Source organism: Salvelinus alpinus, chromosome 7 (assembly GCF_045679555.1).
Source record: "Salvelinus alpinus chromosome 7, SLU_Salpinus.1, whole genome shotgun sequence".
Taxonomy (NCBI): Eukaryota; Metazoa; Chordata; class Actinopteri; order Salmoniformes; family Salmonidae; genus Salvelinus; species Salvelinus alpinus.
Genome location: NC_092092.1, coordinates 62,797,475 through 62,819,998, shown reverse-complemented (window position 1 = coordinate 62,819,998; position 22,524 = coordinate 62,797,475).

The window sequence follows — 22,524 nt, the reverse complement described above, 5'->3', positions numbered from 1 at the left end:
AGGAGATAGGTTGGAGAAGGTTTGAGCAGAGGGAAGAGATGATAGGATGGAAGAGGAGAGGGTAGCGGGGGAGAGAGAGCGAAGGTTGGGACGGCGCGATACCATCCGAGTAGGGGCAGTGTGGGAAGTGTTGGATGAGAGCGAGAGGGAAAAGGATACAAGGTAGTGGTCGGAGACTTGGAGGGGAGTTGCAATGAGGTTAGTGGAAGAACAGCATCTAGTAAAGATGAGGTCGAGCGTATTGCCTGCCTTGTGAGTAGGGGGGGAAGGTGAGAGGGTGAGGTCAAAAGAGGAGAGGAGTGGAAAGAAGGAGGCAGAGAGGAATGAGTCAAAGGTAGACGTGGGGAGGTTAAAGTCGCCCAGAACTGTGAGAGGTGAGCCGTCCTCAGGAAAGGAGCTAATCAAGGCATCGAGCTCATTGATGAACTCTCCGAGGGAACCTGGAGGGCGATAAATGATAAGGATGTTAAGCTTGAAAGGGCTGGTAACTGTGACAGCATGGAATTCAAAGGAGGCGATAGACAGATGGGTAAGGGGAGAAAGAGAGAATGACCACTTGGGAGAGATGAGGGTCCCGGTGCCACCACCCCGCTGACCAGAAGCTCTCGGGGTGTGCGAGAACACGTGGGCGGACGAAGAGAGAGCAGTAGGAGTAGCAGTGTTATCTGTGGTGATCCATGTTTCCGTCAGTGCCAGGAAGTCGAGGGACTGGAGGGAGGCATAGGCTGAGATGAACTCTGCCTTGTTGGCCGCAGATCGGCAGTTCCAGAGGCTACCGGAGACCTGGAACTCCACGTGGGTCGTGCGCGCTGGGACCACCAGATTAGGGTGGCCGATGCCACGCGGTGTGGAGCGTTTGTATGGTCTGTGCAGAGAGGAGAGAACAGGGATAGACAGACACATAGTTGACAGGCTACAGAAGAGACTACGCTAATGCAAAGGAGATTGGAGTGGCAAGTGGACTACGCGTCTCGAATGTTCAGAAAGTTAAGCTTACGTAGCAAGAATCTTATTGACTAAAATGATTAAGATGATACAGTACTGCTGAAGTAGGCTAGCTGGCAGTGGCTGCGTTGTTGACTTTGTAGGCTAGCTGGCAGTTGTTGACTTTGTAGGCTAGCTGGCAGTGGCTGCGTTGTTGACACTACACTAATCAAGTCATTCCGTTGAGTGTAATAGTATCTACAGTGCTGCTATTCGGGGGCTAGCTGGCTAGCTAGCAGTGTTGATTCCGTTACGTTGCGTTAAAAGAACGACAATAGCTGGCTAGCTAACCTAGAAAATCACTCTAGACTACACAATTATCTTTGATACAAAGACGGCTATGTAGCTAGCTATGTAGCTAGCTACGATCAAACAAATCAAACCGTTGTACTGTAATGAAATGAAATGAAAATGTGATACTACCTGTGGAGCGAAGCGGAATGCGACCGGGTTGTTGAGTGCAGAAGTTCTATTCGGTAGACGTTGGCTAGCTGTTGGCTAGCTAGCAGTGTCTCCTACGTTAAGGACGACAGATAGCTGGCTAGCTAGCCTCGGTAAATTAAGATAATCACTCTAAAACTACACACTCTAAACTACACAATTATCTTGGATACGAAGACAGCAAAGACAACTATGTAGCTAGCTAACACTACACTAATCAAGTCGTTCAGTTGGGTGTAATAGTTGCTACAGTGCTGCTATTCGGTAGACGGTGGACGTTTGCTAGCTGGCTAGCTGCTGGGCAGATGGCAGATAGCAGTGTAGACTGCGTTAGGACGACGAAATACGATAATTACGCAATTATCTTTGATACAAAGACGGCTATGTAGCTAGCTAAGAAGAAATTGCTAAGATTAGACAAATTAAACCGTTGTACTATAATGAAATGTAATGAAATGTAATGAAAAGTTATACTACCTGCGGACCAAAGTGCTGCTATTCGGTAGACGGTGGACGTTTGCTAGCTGGCTAGCTGCTGGGCAGATGGCAGATAGCAGTGTAGACTGCGTTAGGACGACGAAATACGATAATTACGCAATTATCTTTGATACAAAGACGGCTATGTAGCTAGCTAAGAAGAAATTGCTAAGATTAGACAAATTAAACCGTTGTACTATAATGAAATGTAATGAAATGTAATGAAAAGTTATACTACCTGCGGACCAAAGTGCGCAGGTAGTATTTGCATCTTTGCATCAACCTCATGTAATTGTCAATAAAAGCCTTCGACACTTATGAAATGCTTGTAATTATACTTCAGTATTCCATAGTAACATCTGATAAAAATATCTAAAGACGCTGAGGCAGCAGACTTTGTGAAAATTTATATTTGTGTCCTTCTCAAAACTTTTGGCCACGACTGTAGTGTATTGAGGTTTTAAAAGGCTTCTGAAGTTTGTAATTTCCACTTTGACATTTCAGACTTGATTTTCCCTTACGAAAAATGTATCAACCACTACAAAAATGTCCATTAATTATAATCCACATAATAATAATTCACATTTTCTGTACTGAAATGAGCCTCAGTTGGCATGTTGATGTGTACTGTGTCAGGCCAGTAGCCTGCCAGAAGACGGCCATTGGTTGTAGCTAGTTCTGAATGTGTTCCTTCAGGAATGAGCCAGGCTCAGTTAGACTCTGGTCCCTCTAAGGAGCTGCTATGGTGCAACAGCTGAAGTCAGGGCTGTTTTAAAGACACACACACATGTTTTTTACTATCCTTGTGGGGACCAAACAATTGATTCATATTCAAAATCCTATTTTCCCTAACCCTAACCCTTAATAACCTTTCAGCCTAAAATAGCTGGGGAAATGTCCCCATTTTCCTTGTTTTACTATCCCTGTGATGACTTCTGGTGCCCACAGAAGTCATCACAGCATCACAGCAGCATCTCTCTCCTCCTCTGCTTATCACCATGTCCCAACCCTGCCTTCCCAGGCCTCCCCAGTTGCAGTGACTGTGAGCTGGCAATGTGCCAGCCCCTCAACCCATCCTTTCCCATCTCTCCCCGTCCCAGTGTTGAACCCACAGCCACAGCTGGGGTGAGGGCAGGGGGGTAGGAGGGGTGAAGGACTCAGCAGGGTTGCAAAGTCCCCCCCCCTTCCCTCTCGCTCTGGCATAGTGGGGGGGTGCTAACGGTCAGAAGGGTGCAATAGTGACACCTTGCTCTGCTGTCAGATGGGTCAAGGAGATGTCTTAAGTCTGGTTTCGAGTCCGTCTGCAGGTCTGGAGGTGTAAGGGAGGGTCCTTGTCGGATGTGCCCTGGAAGGAGTGGCGTGTCCTGGGGAGGGAAGTGTGTGTAGAACCCCCTGCCTGCTTCTTCTCGGTGTCCTTGACTCGGTTGGTGGTCAGCAGGTAGCAGGAGTACTGTGGGAGTCTGAGGAAAGGACTGCAGCTCACACTCAGCAGCTGTGTGTGTGTATGTGTGTGTGTGTGTGTGTGTGTGTGTGTGTGTCTGTGTGTGTGTGTGTGTGTGTGTGTGTGTGTGTGTGTGTGTGTGTGTGTGTGTGTGTGTGTGTGTGTGTGTGTGTGTGTGTGTGTGTGTGTGTGTGTGTGTGTGTGTGTTTGGTTTTACTATCCTTGTCACTTCCGGGTTGGAGCGAGCGGTCGCATTTGCGCTTTGGTCCGCAGGTAGTATAACTTTTCATTACATTTCATTACATTCAATTATAGTACAACGGTTTGATTTGTCTAATCTTAGCAATTTCTTCTTAGCTAGCTACATAGCCGTCTTTGTATCAAAAATAATTGCGTAATTATCGTATTACGTCGTCCTAACGCAGTCTACACTGCTATCTGCCCAGCAGCTAGCCAGCTAGCAAACGTCCACCGTCTACCGAATAGCAGCACTGTAGCAACTATTACACTCAACTGAACGACTTGATTAGTGTAGTGTTAGCTAGCTACATAGTTGTCTTTGCTGTCTTCGTATCCAAGATAATTGTGTAGTTTAGAGTGTGTAGTTTTAGAGTGATTATCTTAATTTACCGAGGTTAGCTAGCCAGCTATTTGTCGTCCTTAACATAGGAGACACTGCTAGCTAGCCAACAGCTAGCCAACGTCTACCGAATAGAACTTCCGCACTCAACAACCCGGTCGCATTCCGCTTCGCTCCACAGGTAGTATCACATTTTCATTTCATTTCATTACAGTACAACGGTTGGATTTGTTTGATCGTAGCTAGCTACACAGCTAGCTACATAGCCGTCTTTGTATCAAAGATAATTGTGTAGTCTAGAGCGATTTTCTAGGTTAGCTAGCCAGCTACTGTCGTTCTTTTAACGCAACGTAACGTAATCAACACTGCTAGCTAGCCAGCTAGCCCCCGAATAGCAGCACTGTAGAAACTATTACACTCAACGGAACGACTTGATTAGTGTAGTGTCAACAACGCAGCCACTGCCAGCTAGCCTACAAAGTCAACTACGCAGCCACTGCCAGCTAGCCTACTTCAGCAGTACTGTATCATCTTAATCATTCTAGTCAATAAGATTCTTGCTACGTAAGCTTAACTTTCTGAACATTCGAGACGCGTAGTCCACTTGTCATTCCAATCTCCTTTGCATTAGCTTAGTCTCTTCTGTAGCCTGTCAACTATGTGTCTGTCTATCCCTGTTCTCTCCTCTCTGCACAGACCATACAAACGCTCCACACTGCGTGGCCGCGGCCACCCTAATCTGGTGGTCCCAGCACGCACGACCCACGTGGAGTTCCAGGTCTCCGGTAGCCTCTGGAACTGCCGATCTGCGGCCAACAAGGCAGAGTTCATCTCAGCCTATGCCTCCCTCCAGTCCCTCGACTTCTTGGCACTGACGGAAACATGGATCACCACAGATAACACTGCTACTCCTACTGCTCTCTCTTCGTCCGCCCACGTGTTCTCGCACACCCCGAGAGCTTCTGGTCAGCGGGGTGGTGGCACCGGGATCCTCATCTCTCCCAAGTGGTCATTCTCTCTTTCTCCCCTTACCCATCTGTCTATCGCCTCCTTTGAATTCCATGCTGTCACAGTTACCAGCCCTTTCAAGCTTAACATCCTTATCATTTATCGCCCTCCAGGTTCCCTCGGAGAGTTCATCAATGAGCTTGATGCCTTGATAAGCTCCTTTCCTGAGGACGGCTCACCTCTCACAGTTCTGGGCGACTTTAACCTCCCCACGTCTACCTTTGACTCATTCCTCTCTGCCTCTTTCTTTCCACTCCTCTCCTCTTTTGACCTCACCCTCTCACCTTCCCCCCCTACTCACAAGGCAGGCAATACGCTCGACCTCATCTTTACTAGATGCTGTTCTTCCACTAACCTCATTGCAACTCCCCTCCAAGTCTCCGACCACTACCTTGTATCCTTTTCCCTCTCGCTCTCATCCAACACTTCCCACACTGCCCCTACTCGGATGGTATCGCGCCGTCCCAACCTTCGCTCTCTCTCCCCCGCTACCCTCTCCTCTTCCATCCTATCATCTCTTCCCTCTGCTCAAACCTTCTCCAACCTATCTCCTGATTCTGCCTCCTCAACCCTCCTCTCCTCCCTTTCTGCATCCTTTGATTCTCTATGTCCCCTATCCTCCAGGCCGGCTCGGTCCTCCCCTCCCGCTCCGTGGCTCGACGACTCACTGCGAGCTCACAGAACAGGGCTCCGGGCAGCCGAGCGGAAATGGAGGAAAACTCGCCTCCCTGCGGACCTGGCATCCTTTCACTCCCTCCTCTCTACATTTTCCTCTTCTGTCTCTGCTGCTAAAGCCACTTTCTACCACTCTAAATTCCAAGCATCTGCCTCTAACCCTAGGAAGCTCTTTGCCACCTTCTCCTCCCTCCTGAATCCTCCTCCCCCCCCCCCCCCCTCCTCCCTCTCTGCAGATGACTTCGTCAACCATTTTGAAAAGAAGGTCGACGACATCCGATCCTCGTTTGCTAAGTCAAACGACACCGCTGGTTCTGCTCACACTGCCCTACCCTGTGCTCTGACCTCTTTCTCCCCTCTCTCTCCAGATGAAATCTCGCGTCTTGTGACGGCCGGCCGCCCAACAACCTGCCCGCTTGACCCTATCCCCTCCTCTCTTCTCCAGACCATTTCCGGAGACCTTCTCCCTTACCTCACCTCGCTCATCAACTCATCCCTGACCGCTGGCTAGGTCCCTTCCGTCTTCAAGAGAGCGAGAGTTGCACCCCTTCTGAAAAAACCTACACTCGATCCCTCCGATGTCAACAACTACAGACCAGTATCCCTTCTTTCTTTTCTCTCCAAAACTCTTGAACGTGCCGTCCTTGGCCAGCTCTCCCGCTATCTCTCTCAGAATGACCTTCTTGATCCAAATCAGTCAGGTTTCAAGACTAGTCATTCAACTGAGACTGCTCTTCTCTGTATCACGGAGGCGCTCCGCACTGCTAAAGCTAACTCTCTCTCCTCTGCTCTCATCCTTCTAGACCTATCGGCTGCCTTCGATACTGTGAACCATCAGATCCTCCTCTCCACCCTCTCCGAGTTGGGCATCTCCGGCGCGGCCCACGCTTGGATTGCGTCCTACCTGACAGGTCGCTCCTACCAGGTGGCGTGGCGAGAATCTGTCTCCTCACCACGTGCTCTCACCACTGGTGTCCCCCAGGGCTCTGTTCTAGGCCCTCTCCTATTCTCGCTATACACCAAGTCACTTGGCTCTGTCATAACCTCACATGGTCTCTCCTATCATTGCTATGCAGACGACACACAACTAATCTTCTCCTTTCCCCCTTCTGATGACCAGGTGGCGAATCGCATCTCTGCATGTCTGGCAGACATATCAGTGTGGATGACGGATCACCACCTCAAGCTGAACCTCGGCAAGACGGAGCTGCTCTTCCTCCCGGGGAAGGACTGCCCGTTCCATGATCTCGCCATCACGGTTGACAACTCCATTGTGTCCTCCTCCCAGAGCGCTAAGAACCTTGGCGTGATCCTGGACAACACCCTGTCGTTCTCAACTAACATCAAGGCGGTGGCCCGTTCCTGTAGGTTCATGCTCTACAACATCCGCAGAGTACGACCCTGCCTCACACAGGAAGCGGCGCAGGTCCTAATCCAGGCACTTGTCATCTCCCGTCTGGATTACTGCAACTCGCTGTTGGCTGGGCTCCCTGCCTGTGCCATTAAACCCCTACAACTCATCCAGAACGCCGCAGCCCGTCTGGTGTTCAACCTTCCCAAGTTCTCTCACGTCACCCCGCTCCTCCGCTCTCTCCACTGGCTTCCAGTTGAAGCTCGCATCCGCTACAAGACCATGGTGCTTGCCTACGGAGCTGTGAGGGGAACGGCACCTCAGTACCTCCAGGCTCTGATCAGGCCCTACACCCAAACAAGGGCACTGCGTTCATCCACCTCTGGCCTGCTCGCCTCCCTACCACTGAGGAAGTACAGTTCCCGCTCAGCCCAGTCAAAACTGTTCGCTGCTCTGGCCCCCCAATGGTGGAACAAACTCCCTCACGACGCCAGGACAGCGGAGTCAATCACCACCTTCCGGAGACACCTGAAACCCCACCTCTTTAAGGAATACCTAGGATAGGATAAAGTAATCCTTCTCACCCCCCCCCCCCCCCCCCCCCTTAAAAGATTTAGATGCACTATTGTAAAGTGGCTGTTCCACTGGATGTCATAAGGTGAATGCACCAATTTGTAAGTCGCTCTGGATAAGAGCGTCTGCTAAATGACTTAAATGTAATGTAAATGAGGAGGGAGACAGGAGGAGGTAAAGAGGGAGCGTGGGAGGTGGAGGAGAGCGTTCTGCAGCAGTAGAGCCCCAGCCAGAGCCACAGCGGTGGAGAAACACACAAGAGTGCTCTCTCTGTCTACGACAACCTCCATGCAGTGACTCCCACCGAGGACGTTGCCATGGAAACTACGTGACCTTCCCAGAATCCCAGTGCTTCTCGAGAATCCTGGTGTCGTTCTCAGTGCTGATAGAGGACGGAGGGGTCAGAGGGGAGAGTAGTTCAGAGTTATCCTGTGAGATTTTCCTAACAGGGAGCAGCACCAGCAATGGACCAGACCAGTACCAAGACCAGGAAACAGAACCAGAACTGGACTTTAACCCGGGCCAGGAAGAGCCATGTTCCAACTCCAGCCAAAGATCCAACCACAGCCCCAACTCCCAGCAAACCTCTCCCATCTCCAGCCCTTGGTCCCACCTCTACAGGCTTCTGACATGCAGAGGAGCCTCTCCAGCAGGCTGGTCCTAACCCTATACCCCCTCTGGCTTGCTTTTGGTGTGACATGATTTCTTTGTGTTATTTCAGTGATAAGGATAATCTATTGTAGAGGTTTGGGCTAGGTGTCCCGCTACCGGAATAATTCCGACAACATCCGGTGAAATTGGAGAGCGCCAAATTCAAATGACAAAATCGTTATATTAAACATTCATTAACATACAAGTGTCTTACATCATTTAAAAGCTTAACTTCTTGTTAATCCAATCCAATTTCAAAAAGGCTTTATGGCGAAAGCATACCATGCGATTATCTGAGGACAGCGCTCCACATCAAAATACTTTTTCAACCAGCACTGGCTTCACAAAAATCACAAATAGCGATAAATGAAATCACTTACCTTTGAAGATCTTCCTCTGTTTGCAATCCCAAGGGTCCCAGCTACACAATGAATGTTTGTTTTGTTCGATAAAGTCCTTCTTTATGTCCAAAAAAGTCTGTTTAGTTGGTGGCATTGATTTCAGTAATCCACTCCTTCAACATGCATACAAAGGAATCCAAAAAGCTACCGGTAAACTTCGTCCAAAGAAGTGATTTTTTTTTTTTTTTTTTTACATTTTCCACCTTTATTTAACCAGGTAGGCTAGTTGAGAACAAGTTCTCATTTGCAACTGGGACCTGGCCAAGATAAAGCAAAGCAGTGCGACACAAACAACAACACAGAGTTACACATGGAATAAACAAACATGCAGTCAATAATACAGTAGAAAAAGTCTATATACAGTGTGTGGAAGTGAGGCAATAAATAGGGCATAGCGGCAAAATTATTACAGTATGGCAAATTAAACACTGGGGTGATAGATGTGCAGAAGATGAGTGTGCAAGTAGCGGTACTGGGGTGCAAAGGAGCAAAAATAAATAACAATATGGTGATGAGGTAGTTGGATGGGCTATTTACAGATTGGCTATGTATAGGTGCAGTGATCTGTGAGCTGCTTTGACAGCTGGTGCGTTTTAAGCTAGTGAGGGAGATATGAGTCTCCAGCTTCAGTGATTTTTGCAGTTCGTTCCAGTCATTGGCAGCAGAGAACTGGAAGGAAAGGCGGCCAAAGGAGGAATTGGCTTAGGGGGTGACCAGTGAAATATACCTGCTGGAGCGCGTGCTGCGGGTGGGTGCTGCTATGGTGACCAGTGAGCTGAGATAAGGCAGGGCTTTACCTAGCAGAGACTTATAGATGACCTGGAGCCAGTGGGTTTGGCGACAGATATGAAGGGAGGGCCAGCCAACGAGAGCATACAGATCGCAGTGGTGGGTAGTATATGGGGCTTTGGTGACAAAACGGATGGAACTGTGATAGACTGCATCCAATGTTTCTATTCAATACTCAGGTACTCTAATATGTAAATAAACGATAATATTTCAGACGGAAAGAACGGTGTTCAATAGAAAAGGAAAATAACGAAGAGCGCGCCCTCATTCAAGCAAACTACAACTACTCATTCGTTTTTCAAGAAACAAGCCTGAAACCCTATAGAAAGACTGTTGACATCATAGGTACTGCAATCTGGGAGGAATGTTGATATATAGACCCATAGACTTCAATTTGAATGGCCTGTGACCTAAAAAAAAAAAAGAATTCCGGATGGATTTTCCTCAGGTTTTTGCCTGCCATATCAGTTCTGTTATACTCACAGACATTATTTTAACAGTTTTAGAAACTTTAATGTGTTTTCGATCTAATTCTACCAATCATAGGCTTATCCTAGCCTCTGGGCCTGAGTAACAGGCAGTTTACTTTGGGCACGTCAGTCAGGCAGAAATTCAGTATACTGCCCCCTAGCCCGAAGAAGTTAAGAGTTACCAGCATGTGTCTTGGTCATAGAAAATGTAGTCAGTGGTTCCTTCGCCACATGCATTTGCTTTGGAGTTGTTGAATGTTTTGATATTTCTATATCAACCCATAAATAATCTAGCTACTTTTGAAAATTATTTCACATGAGCCCTATTCTACATGATATGCCTAAATACTAACAACCACATAGGCTAATAAATAATCACATATTTTTATTTTGGATATTGAATTAACCTAGACCTATATCATGCTATTTCAATGAATCCCTTTGGAGCGCAATAACACGTTGTAAAAAATATATGCGTATTTTGCGCATGCCTATAAATTGGGAAATTAAAGGCATCTAGGACCTATGTAAAACTTTGATTGTGTTCGATGAAAATTAAAACCTTTCAAATGTCTTTGCAACATTATCGGCAAGTGATTTGATGCATACCGTGCCAAAGTGATTTAGAGTTGATAAACGGGAGTGATGAGTGTGTTGATATAAAAATTCAGCTTTGACCAACCATCAAAATTGGTAAAATAATTATGCACACCAATATATTAGTAAATAATTCAGAGTATATAAAGTGATCGTGACAGGCAAAAACTATATCAAACATTTTATCATTGCAAGATTTGCCAGTCACATTCACAGTGGATGTCTGAATCGTGCACAGCTAGCGATGCCTCATTGCAAAATATACCCCATCATCAATGAGCTTCATCACCACCTTTCCTTTATGGTACCTCACACCGTTGTGATTACCAGCTGAGAAACTTTTATGAGTTGATTTTACTTCTGGATCCGACTTTATCTGGGCAGTGTCTTAACATCATCCTAAAACCTACTCTTAGCTGGGAGTTTTTTTGTCTTAAAACATGTTTTTAACAGGGTTCCTAGGACCTTTTCTGAGATGCTTTGTGGATACGTGCCCAGGGATCGCCAACTCTGTTCATGGAGAGCTCCCATCCTGTATGTTTTCGATCCAACCCTAATCTAGCTCTAATAATTAGCTGCTTGATAAGCTGAATCAGGGTAGTTCTCCAGGAACAAGGTTGGAGAGCCCTGCGCTCTGCTCTAGACACTAACACATACTGTACCTTACTACTACTGATAAAGACAGACAGTGTGAATCTGACCAGGCATGCCCAAACTGGCAATGCAACTAAAATGAGTATCAGCGGCAGGATAAAGTAAGTATAAAGTGAGGCAGCGATTTTTTCGGGGGGGTTCTTGATTTGGAATTACAGTTGAAGTCGGAAATTTACATACACTTAGGTTGGAGTCATTAAAACAAATGTTTCAACCACTCCACAAATGTCTTGTTAACAAACTATAGTTTTGGCAAGTCGGTTAGGACATCTACTTTGTGCATGACAAAAGTCATTTTTCCAACAATTGTTTACAGACAGATTCTTTCACTTAAAATCCACTGCATCACAATTCCAGTGGGTCAGAAGTTTACATACACTAAGTTGACTGTGCCTTTAAACAGCTTGGAAAATTACAGAAAATTATGTCATGGCTTTAGAAGCTTCTGATAGGCTAATTGACATCATTTGAGTCAATTGGAGGGGTACCTGTGGATGTATTTCAAGGTCTACCTTAAACTCAGTGTCGCTTTGCTTGACATCATGGGAAAATCAAAAGAAATCAGTCAAGACCTCAGAAAAAAATGGTATACCTTCACAAGTCTGGTTCATCCTTGGGAGCAAATTACAAACGCCTGAAGGTACCACGTTCATCTGTACAAACAATAGTAAGCATGTATAAACACCATGGGACCACGCAGCCGTCATACCGCTCTGTCTCCTAGAGATGAACGTACTTTGGTGTGAAAAGGGTAAATCAATCCCAGAACAACAGCAAAGCACCATGTTAAGATGTTGGAGGAAACAGGTACAAAAATATCTATATCCACAGTAAAACGAGTCCTATATCAACATAACCTGAAAGGCCGCTCAGCAAGGAAGAAACCACTGCTCCAAAACTGCCATAAAAAAGACAGACTACGGTTTGCAAATGCACATGGGGACAAAGATCGTACTTTTTGGATAAATGTCCTCTGGTCTGATGAAACAAAAATAGAACTGTTTGGTCATAATGACCATCGTTATGTTTGGAGGAAAAAGGGGGAGGCTTGCAAGCCGAAGAACACCATCCCAACCTTGAAGCACGGGGGTGGCAGCATCATGTTGTGGGGGTGCTTTGCTGCAGGAGGGACTGGTGCACTTCACAAAATAGATGGCGTCATGAGAATGGAAAATTATGTGGATATATTGAAGCAACTTCTCAAGACATCAGTCAGGAAGTTAAAGCTTGGTCACAAATGGGTCTTCCAAAAGGTTAATGACACCAAGCATACTTCCAAAGTTGTGGCAAAATGGCTTAAGGACAACAAAGTCAAGGTATTGGAGTGGCCATCACAAACCCCTGACCTCAATCCCATAGACAATTTGTGGGCAGAACTGAAAAAGCGTGTGCGAGCAAGAAGGCCTACAAACCTGACTTATTTACACCAGCTCTGTCAGGAGGAATGGGCCAAAATTCACCCAACTTTTTGTGGGAAGCTTGTGGAAGGCTACCCAAAACGTTTGACCCAAGTTATACAATTTAATGGCAATGCTACCACTTACTAATTGAGTGTATGTAAACTTCTGACCCACTGGGAATGTGATGAAAGAAATAAAACCTGAAATAAGTAATTCTCTCTACTATTATTCTGACATTTCACATTCTTAAAATGAAGTGGTGATCCTAACTGACCTAAAACAGGGATTTTTTTACTAGGATTAAATGTCAGGAATTGTGAAAAACTGAGTTTCAATGTATTTTGCTAAGATGTATGTAAACTTCCGACTTCAACTGTATATTGAATTCTGCTTATATCATAATATACCACAATAAACATAAAGTTCAAATGCCGAGACTCCGAGATCATTGAGTGCTTTTGACATCTGTAGCCTGTCTCTGTTGTGCTGTATCAGCATATTGGACAGCGCCCTACAGCTAGGCCGTTTTGGTAATGAATATAGGCTGCAAGATAGATAGGGCAATTCACTACAAACTGTGAATGCAGCCATACACACAATGATGAAATATACTGATATATAGCTATACCCAGGGGCTTCATTTGGGTTCTTGCATTGGAATTATATTTACTTCTGCTAATATCACGCTATACCACAAATAACCATGGGAAGTAGGAGTGCTTAGGGTGCTGCAGAACCCTCTGGAAAACCCCCCCAAAAAACATGCTTTTGACCAAGAAGTGTCAGGTTCAATGGCACGAAATCATGCTGTGCTATAATCAGCACCATGGACAGTGCCCTACATGCTAAAGCAAGATGTTCATAAAAAAACAACCAGCTACACTGTTTCAATCAAAATAGTTGCAGCTTCCTTGATGCTCTGTGGAACTTCCTCAGTAATCAAAAGGGTGAAGGAGTAATGGATTACATGTACAAAAAAATAATAAAAACTGGTAACTGTAATTGTAACGGTTTTCTAGATCTTCCTCCTCCTCAGACGAGGAGAGGAGAGAAGGATCGGAGGACCAATACGCAGCGAGGTATGATGCCATAATGAATTTATTAAATTAAAGACAAAACACGAAGAACACTTGAATAACTTACAAAATAACAAAACGAAGTCAACAGACCTGAACAAACGAACTTACATATACCCGAAGAACGCATGAACAAGAACAGACTACATAAAACGAACAAACCGAAAACAGTCCCGTGTGGTGCACAGACACAGACACGGAAGACAATCACCCACAAACAAACAGTGTGAACAGCCAACCTATATATGGTTCTCAATCAGAGGAAAACGTCAAACACCTGTCTCTGATTGAGAACCATATAAGGCTAATTACAAGTGACCTAAACATAGAAACACAAAACATAGAATGCCCACCCCAACTCACGCCCTGACCAACTAAACACATACAAAAATAACATAAAACAGGTCAGGAACGTGACAGAACCCCCCCCTCAAGGTGGGAACTCCGGACGCACCACCAAAAGTCTAGGGGAGGGTCTGGGTGGGCATCTGTCCATGGTGGCGGCTCAGGCTCTGGGCGTGGTTCCCACCCCACCATAGTCACTACCCGCTTTCGTAGCCTCCTCCAAATGGCCACCCTCCAAATTAACCCCACTGGATTAAGGGGCAGCACCGGACTAAGTGGCAGCACCGGACTAAGGGGCAGCACCGGACTAAGGGGCAGCACCAGGATAAGGGGCAGCACCAGGATAAGGGGCAGCTCCGGACTGAGGGACGGCAGCTCCGGACTGAGGGACAGCAGCTCCGGACTGAGGGACAGCGGATCCTGGCTGGCTGGCTCTGGCGGATCCTGGCTGGATGACGGCTCTGGCGGATCCTGGCTGGATGACGGCTCTGGCGGATCCTGGCTGGATGACGGCTCTGGCGGATCCTGGCTGGATGACGGCTCTGGCTGGTCATGGCTGGCGGAAGGCTCTGGCTGCTCCGGTCTGGCGGAAGGCTCTGGCTGCTCCGGTCTGGCGGAAGGCTCTGGCTGATCCGGTCTGGCGGAAGGCTCTGGCTGATCCGGTCTGGCGGAAGGCTCTGGCTGATCCGGTCTGGCGGAAGGCTCTGGCTGATCCGGTCTGGCGGAAGGCTCTGGCTGATCCGGTCTGGCGGAAGGCTCTGGCTGCTCCTGTCTGGCGGAAGGCTCTAGCGGCTCCTGTCTGACTATCGGCTCTGACGGCTCGGGACAGACGGGCGGTTCTAATGGCTCGGGGCAGACGGATGGCTCAGATGGCGCTGGGGAGACGGCTGGCTCAGATGGCGCTGGGGAGACGGATGGCTCAGATGGCGCTGGGGAGACGGATGGCTCAGATGGCGCTGGGGAGACGGATGGCTCAGATGGCGCTGGGGAGACGGATGGCTCAGATGGCGCTGGGGAGACGGATGGCTCAGATGGCGCTGGGGAGACGGATGGCTCTGGCCGGATAAGGCGCACTGTAGACCTGGTGCGTGGTGACGGAACTGGAGGCACCGGGCTAAGGACACGCACCTTCATGCTAGTACGGGGAGCAGGGACAGGGCACACTGGACTCTCAAAGCGTACTATTTGCCTGATGCGTGGTACCGGCACTGGTGGCACCGGGCTGAGGGCACGCACCTCAGGACGAGTACGGGGAGAAGGAACAGTGTGTACAGGGCTCTGGAGACGCACAGGTGGCTTAGTGCGTGGTGCCGGAACTGGAGGCACCGAACTGGATACACGCACCACAGGGATAGTGCGTGGAGGAGGAACAGGGCTCTGGAAACGCACTGGAAGCCTGGTGCGTAGTGTAGGCACTGTTGGTACTAGGCTGGGGCGGGAAGGTGGCTCCGGAAATACCGGACCGTGCAGGCGTACTGGCTCTCTTGAGCATTGAGCCTGCCCAACCTTACCTGGTTGAATGCTCCCCGTCGCCCGACCGGTGCGGGTTATTCCACCTCCCCGCACTGGTCGGGCGACGGGGAGCATTCAACCAGGTAAGGTTGGGCAAGGTTGGGCTATGCAGGCGAACCGGGGACACCATGCGTAAGGCTGGTGCCATGAATGCCGGCCCGAGAAGACGCACTGGAGACCAGACGCGTTGAGCCGGCCTCATGACACCTGGCTCAATGCCCAATCTAGCCCTACCAGTGCGGGGAGGTGGAATAACCCGCACCGGGCTATGCACACATACAGGAGACACCATGCGCTCTACTGCGTAACACGGTGTCTGCCCGTACTCCCGCTCTCCACGGTTAGCCTGGGAAGTGGGCGCAGGTCTCCTACCTGCCCTTGGCCCACTACCTCTTAGCCCCCCCCTCGGGCTTCCTTGCTAGCGTACCTTCATAATTGCGGTTCCTCTCTCCGGTTGCCTCCGCTCTCCTAATCGCCTCCAGCTGTTCCCATGGGAGGCGATCTCTTCCAGCTCGGATCTCCTCCCATGTGTAGCAACCTTTTCCATTTAACACATCCTCCCATGTCCACTGCTCGAAATTACGCTGCTTGGTTCTGGATTGGTGGGTGATTGTCTCCTGTGTCTGTGTCTATGTTGCACCATACGGGACTGTTTCGTTCGTTCGTCGTTTTGTGTAGTCATTTTCCTGTTCGTTCGTTCTGCGTTACATGTAAGTCCTTACGTTCAGGTTTGTCTACATCGTTTTGTTGTTTTGTTTAGTTTTAAGTGAAGTTCGTGTTTTCGTCTTTACTTTAATAAATATAATGTCAAATCACAAGTCTGCATTTTGGTTCGATCCCTGCTCCTCCTCTTCGTATGAAGAGGAGGAGGAACGCCGTTACAGTAATCCGTTGCGTCACCAGCAAAAATATTGCAATCAGATTACAGATACTTTTGAAAAACGTGATGATTACTTTGAGGATTACTTTTAAATTCAGAAAGGATGTTAGCGGAAAAAAATCTTTGACACGTCTCTGTTTCTCAATGTCATTCAATCAGCATTGGAAAAAGGCGTAATTTTAGGTTTGATCCACCTGAACAAGTCTGACCACAAGTCAGAGACCACTATGATGACACACCAAATGTGTTTGATGGATCGCTGGAAAAGAGCAGGAATTACCTTTTGTTGGCTACAGTCCAAGCTATGTCTTCCAATGGTGCGACTGCTGTCGGCATCCAAAGATGATCCAACTTGAATAAACGCTTGGAGGTAAGGATGCCAGCAGTGGTGTAGTCTACGGGGATATGGATATCACGTATTATTACTTAGGGCATTGATGTGAATCACCATGCTGCTCTCTCATTTAGCTGTTTGAGCCTTACAGATTGTGGTTGTTGTGGATGGCTGTTCACAAGTCTAAATGTGTATTTGAACCCAATAATGGTTGAATTCAAGAAGTTTAAGCTGCCTATCAATCACTGTTTTTGAAACCAGTGGACAGCCAGTGAAAAATGCGCTCTTGCAACAGCTGCACACTGGGGATCCAAACCTATGGAATAAAAGTGGGGCTTTTTTTCTTTCAGTAGTACTCAATGCATGACATTCCATGAGCAGCATTTCTTTTTCAACTCGAATCAATGAGGCCAATCAGTCCTCCATGACAGCAAAATCATAAACAACAGAGTAGGGCTGGCTAATAAGTGCTTAGTTTTGGGGTCATGTTCAGGTAAAACAATTTGGCTAATCAAGTCCCCTTGAAGATTAAGGGCGATAACATTTATTGGAATTTACTGGAATTCTGATGGACTTTGGTTTTTAATGTAAATTTAATCATATTATTATGTGTTGTAGAAAGCAATGGGTTAGAAGAAGCCTACATAACCAACCCATAAAGGAAAATGTAACATCCATTGATAGCCAGCTATGTAAACTCTAACATTAATTTATCCTGCAATAGATGTCGTTCAATTGGTAACATACGTTGTTGTCTTCTTCTAATGCCTCTTAAGGGGAAAGTAATCTAAAAGTAACCGAATGTAATCAGATTACGTTACTGAGTTTGGGTAATCCAAAAGTTACATGACTGATTACAATTTTGGACAGGTAACAAGTAACTGTAACAGATTACATTTAGAATGTAGCCTACCCAATCCTGGTAATCGATCATTCCATTCTCCCCAAAATCTTCTTGTAAGATCCCCCTCAAATGCCAGTTGGATTAGTTGAGCTTTCCTCGGGTGTAGCATGCTTCTTGACTAAAGACGTTTGTCAAAGTGGAAAATGAATTATTGCATGTAGCTGTGGACGCCCCAAAAGACAGTCCATGTTTCAGTGCAGTAAGCACGGTCGGCATTGAGGAGAGAGGCCCAGAGAATTGTTGCAAGATATCAAGTGTGGTCCATTTGTCCTCATTGGGGCACGAGCTGACTATTTCAGTCTGCAAAAACTGGACAGCGACACTAAACTCTGCTTCCACCAAAGATTTTTTTGCTTTCGATCCAGCAGTGATTTTCACATCTAGAAAGTCATGGTTCTCTGGGTCAAGAGCACACAAGGCCTCCACCATTTGGCTGTTTCGTTTCCTGAATCATTCTGACATTTCACCAATGACAGCATCCAACGTGCTGAAGAACAGTCTTTTACACTCAGTTTCCTATCCACTGTCCTGCTGGCCTACTGTACTGTCCACCAGGTATTGTTGGAGATTTGTACCTACATAACGTTGCTGTTTGCTTGGAGCTGACGATGCGTCAGTGCCCCTGCGCCCAAATGGCTTCAAACTCGCTGTTGCCACTCAGCTTCTTGATGAACTCCAATGCACTGCAGACCACTTTGACTCCAGCGTAAAGATCTGTTGCTTTTGCCTGGAGTCATTTGTTTGGAGGCTGGAGAAGACTAAGGATTCTGTGCACCATGGTGTCTGTAAACTTAAAGCTGGGGTCCATCACTGCCCTCAGCAGCCCTGTATCCTCCAGTCTTACTTCTGTGTTGTAGGAACGCGTGCATTTTCCCCTGCTTTTTATGGGAACCTCAAAGGAGGCATACCTAACCACCCAATGGCTTTCCATAGCCCCCCTAGACTCATCACGGTGCACCCTGTCCATTGTGCTGACACAGTGCATAGGAGATACAGATTTTTTTTGCATCAACCTGTTACTCAATCATTTTCACATTTTTGCTATTTTTATATAGGGACATACACATTTAACAGAGGGGGCTAAAGTTTGAACTGAGGGAGCCAAGCCCGCTTTAGCTACCTCGTGGAGCCGGACACGAATACAGCACACAGGGACAATGATATCCGACTGTCACATAGACTAATTCACCGAACTTAACCCTAACCTAAATCCTTCATGGATACTCTCAAAGAGGTCTCAGTGGAGGTGTTGCCTCAGGACCTTTCCCTTTTCCCTACCCTTCTACTCTCCTTCTCCTCACTCAAGTCCTCCTAATCCATTCTCTCCTCCTAACACAAACCATTTCTCTCCCAGTCTGGAACAGAGGAACGAGAGGTGTTTGACCTCAGGGCTAACCTAGCTAAGTAGAGGCGATGGTACTTTGTGATCGTGGAGTCGGAGAGGGGTTCCAGCAGACCTCCTCAACGCCGCCCTGCAGAGGGAGATGGTGCAGTTCTTTGACACCTTTAGAGAGCTCAACAACGAGGTCATTGAAAGGAAAACAAATATGCGGCATAGTCCTCATCTGACTCCACTGTGTCTGTTTTTAAAGCCATCATTCAACAGTTTGACCAACAGTCTGTTTAGTTCTGTGGTTATATCTGTGCTCGGAGAGTTCCGCGCCAGAACTTCAATGTCCAGAATTCCTCTAAAGATTCTACAGTCATATAATGAACCAAAAGCTGTAGTCCACTAGTTTGAGTGTCCTTCAGTCCATATAGGCATTCATCTACTGTCACGACTTCCGCCGAAGTCGGGTCCTCTCCTTGTTCGGGCGGTGCTCGGCACTCGGCGTCGCCGGTCTTCTAGCCATCATCGATCCACCTTTCATTTTCCATGTGTTTTGTCTTGTTTTTCCTCACACCTGGTTTCATTTGTTGTGTATTTAACCCTCTGTTCCCCCCATGTCTTTGTCTAGGATTGTTTATTGTAAGTGCTTGTGCATGTGTTGTTTTGTGCGCGATGGGTTTCGTACCCAACTATTCTTGTTATATTTATGCTGTGGGTTTTGGCTATTAAACTGCTCCGGCTATTACCAAGTTCTGCTCTCCTGCGTCTGACTTCCCTGCCACCGATTACACACCCCTTACATCTACTGGCGTGGCTGTCCTTATCTTGAAGAAGAAAAACTCAGGAGAGGAACGATGAGCGAGGACAGAATAGTACTTCATGACCGACATAGCACACACACAACAGAAAAGTACATCATTTCTGCAAAACAGGCTTTCAGAACCAAGACTACTAACAGAATGCAATTGACCTAAAATGAAGTCAAACTCAAGGAAGTGTCTGCGAGGCAGGAATATATGTGCCACCATGCAACTTAAACAGCACTTGTTGTGTTGTTATGTCTCCAGATGCCGAATTTCTATATGCTTTGTGTCAAAGGAATTACCGTACTGATGGAATGGTTTTGAGTAGGAGCCCATGCATTTTGTCATCATTGAGACGTTTGACAGGGGCCTTTACACATATGCCTAGCTATATACAGTTGAAGTCAGAAGTTTACATACACCTTAGCCAAATACATTTAAACTCAGTTTTTCACAATTCCTGACATTAATCCTAGTAAAATTCCCTGTTTTAGGTCAGTTAGGATCACCACTTCATTTTAAGAATGTGAAATGTCAGAATAATAGTAGAGAGAATTATTTCTTTCAGGTTTTATTTCTTTCATCACATTCCCAGTGGGTCAGAAGTTTACATACACCCAATTAGTATTTGGTAGCATTGCCATTAAATTGTTTAACTTGGGTCAAACAATCCGGGTAGCCTTCCACAAGCTTCCCACAAAAAGTTTTGGCCCATTCCTCCTGACAGAGCTGGTGTAAATGAGTCAGGTTTGTAGGCCTCCTTGCTCGCACATGCTTTTTCAGTTCTGCCCACAAATTGTCTATGGGATTGAGGTCAGGGCTTTGTGATGGCCACTCCAATACTTTGACTCTGTTGTCCTTAAGCCATTTTGACACAACTTTGGAAGTATGCTTGGTGTCATTGTCCATTTGGAAGACCCATTTGCGACCAAGTTTTAACTACCTGACTGGTGTCTTGAGATGTTGCTTCAATATATCCACGTAATTTTCCATTCTCATGATGCCATCTATTTTGTGAAATGCACCAGTCCCTCCTGCAGCAAAGCACCCCCGTGCGTCACGGTTGGGCTTGCAAGCCTCCCCCTTTTTCCTCCAAACATAACGATGTTCTATTTTTGTTTCATCAGTCCAGAGAACATTTCTCCAAAAAGTACGATCTTTGTCCCCATGTGCAGTTGCAAACCATAGTCTGGCTTTTTTATGGCGGCTTTGGAGCAGTGGCTTCTTCCTTGCTGAGCGCCCTTTCAGGTTATGTCGATATAGGACTCGTTTTACTGTGGATATAGATATTTTTGTACCTGTTTCCTCCAGCATCTTCACGAGGGCTTTTGCTGTTGCTCTGGGATTTGCACTTTTCGCACCAAAGTACGTTCACCTCTAGGAGACTCCTTCCTGAGCCGTATGATGGCTGCGTGGTCCCATGGTGTTTATACTTGCGTACTATTGTTTGTACAGATGAACGTGGTACCTTCAGGCGTTTGTTAATTGCTCCCAAGGATGAACCAGACTTGTGGGGGTCAACTTTTTTTTTCTGAGGTCTTGGCTGATTTCTTTTGATTTTCCCATGATGTCAAGCAAGTTTGAAGGTAGGCCTTGAAATACATCCACAGGTACACCTCCAATTGACTCAAATGATGTCAATTAGCCAGAAGCTTCTAAAGTCATGACATTATTTTCTGGAATTTTCCAAGCTGTTTGAAGGCACAGTCAACTTAGTGTATGTAAACTTCTGACCCACTGGAATTGTGATACAGTGAATTATAAGTGAAATAGTCTGTCTGTAAACAATTGTTGGAAAAATTACTTGTGTCATGCATAAAGTAGATGTCCTAACCGACTTGCCAAACCTATAGCTTGTTATCAAGAAATTTGTGGTGGTTGAAAAACACGTTTTAATGACTTCAACCTAAGTGTATGTAAACTTCCCACTTCAACTGTATGTTCATTAAAATCAAATCAAATGCAATTTTATTGGTCACATACACATATTTAGCAGATGTCATTGTGGGTGTAGGGAAATGCTTGTGTTCCTAGCTCCAACAGTACAGTTGTACCTAACAATTCACAACAATACACACAAATCTAAAAGTAAAAAAATTTGATTAAGAAATATATAAATATTATTACGAGCAATGTCAGAGTGGCATTGACTAAAATACAGTAGAATACAGTATTTACATATGAGATGAGTAAAGCAGTATGTAAACATTATTAAAGTGACTAGTGTTCCATTATTAAAGTGACCAGTGATTCCATGTCTATGTATATAGGGCAGCAGCCTCTAAGGTGCAGGGTTGAGTAACCCGTGGTAGCCGGCTAGTGAGGGCTATTGAACAGTCTGATGGCCTTGAGATAGAAGCTGTTTTTCAGTCTCTCGGTCCCAGCTTTGATGCACCTGTACTGGATGATAGCGGGGTGAACAGGCCGTGGCTCGGGTGGTTGATGTCCTTGATGATCTTTTTGACCTTCCTGTGACATTGGGTGCTGTATAGGACAGACACATTTTCAGATCTTTAGCATGAATCCTATTACATAGCAGTACATTTATAAGGAAATAAAACTAACTCTGCAACCACAGAGACCCCTGGAGGTCAGATGGAGTAAAGCGCAGTTTTCGCTTTTGGCTGAAAAGGCGTACCCATTTGAAACGGCCTATTTCTCAGCCCCCGAAACTAGAATATGCATGCATATTCAGATTATATATGCAGATTAGGATAGAAAACACTCTGAAGTTTCCAAAACTGTAAAAATTGTGTCTGTGAGTTAAACAGAACTGATATTGCAGGCAAAAACCTGAGGAAAATCCAACCAGGAAGTGGCCCTGTTTTTGAGTCCTCTCTGTTCCCAT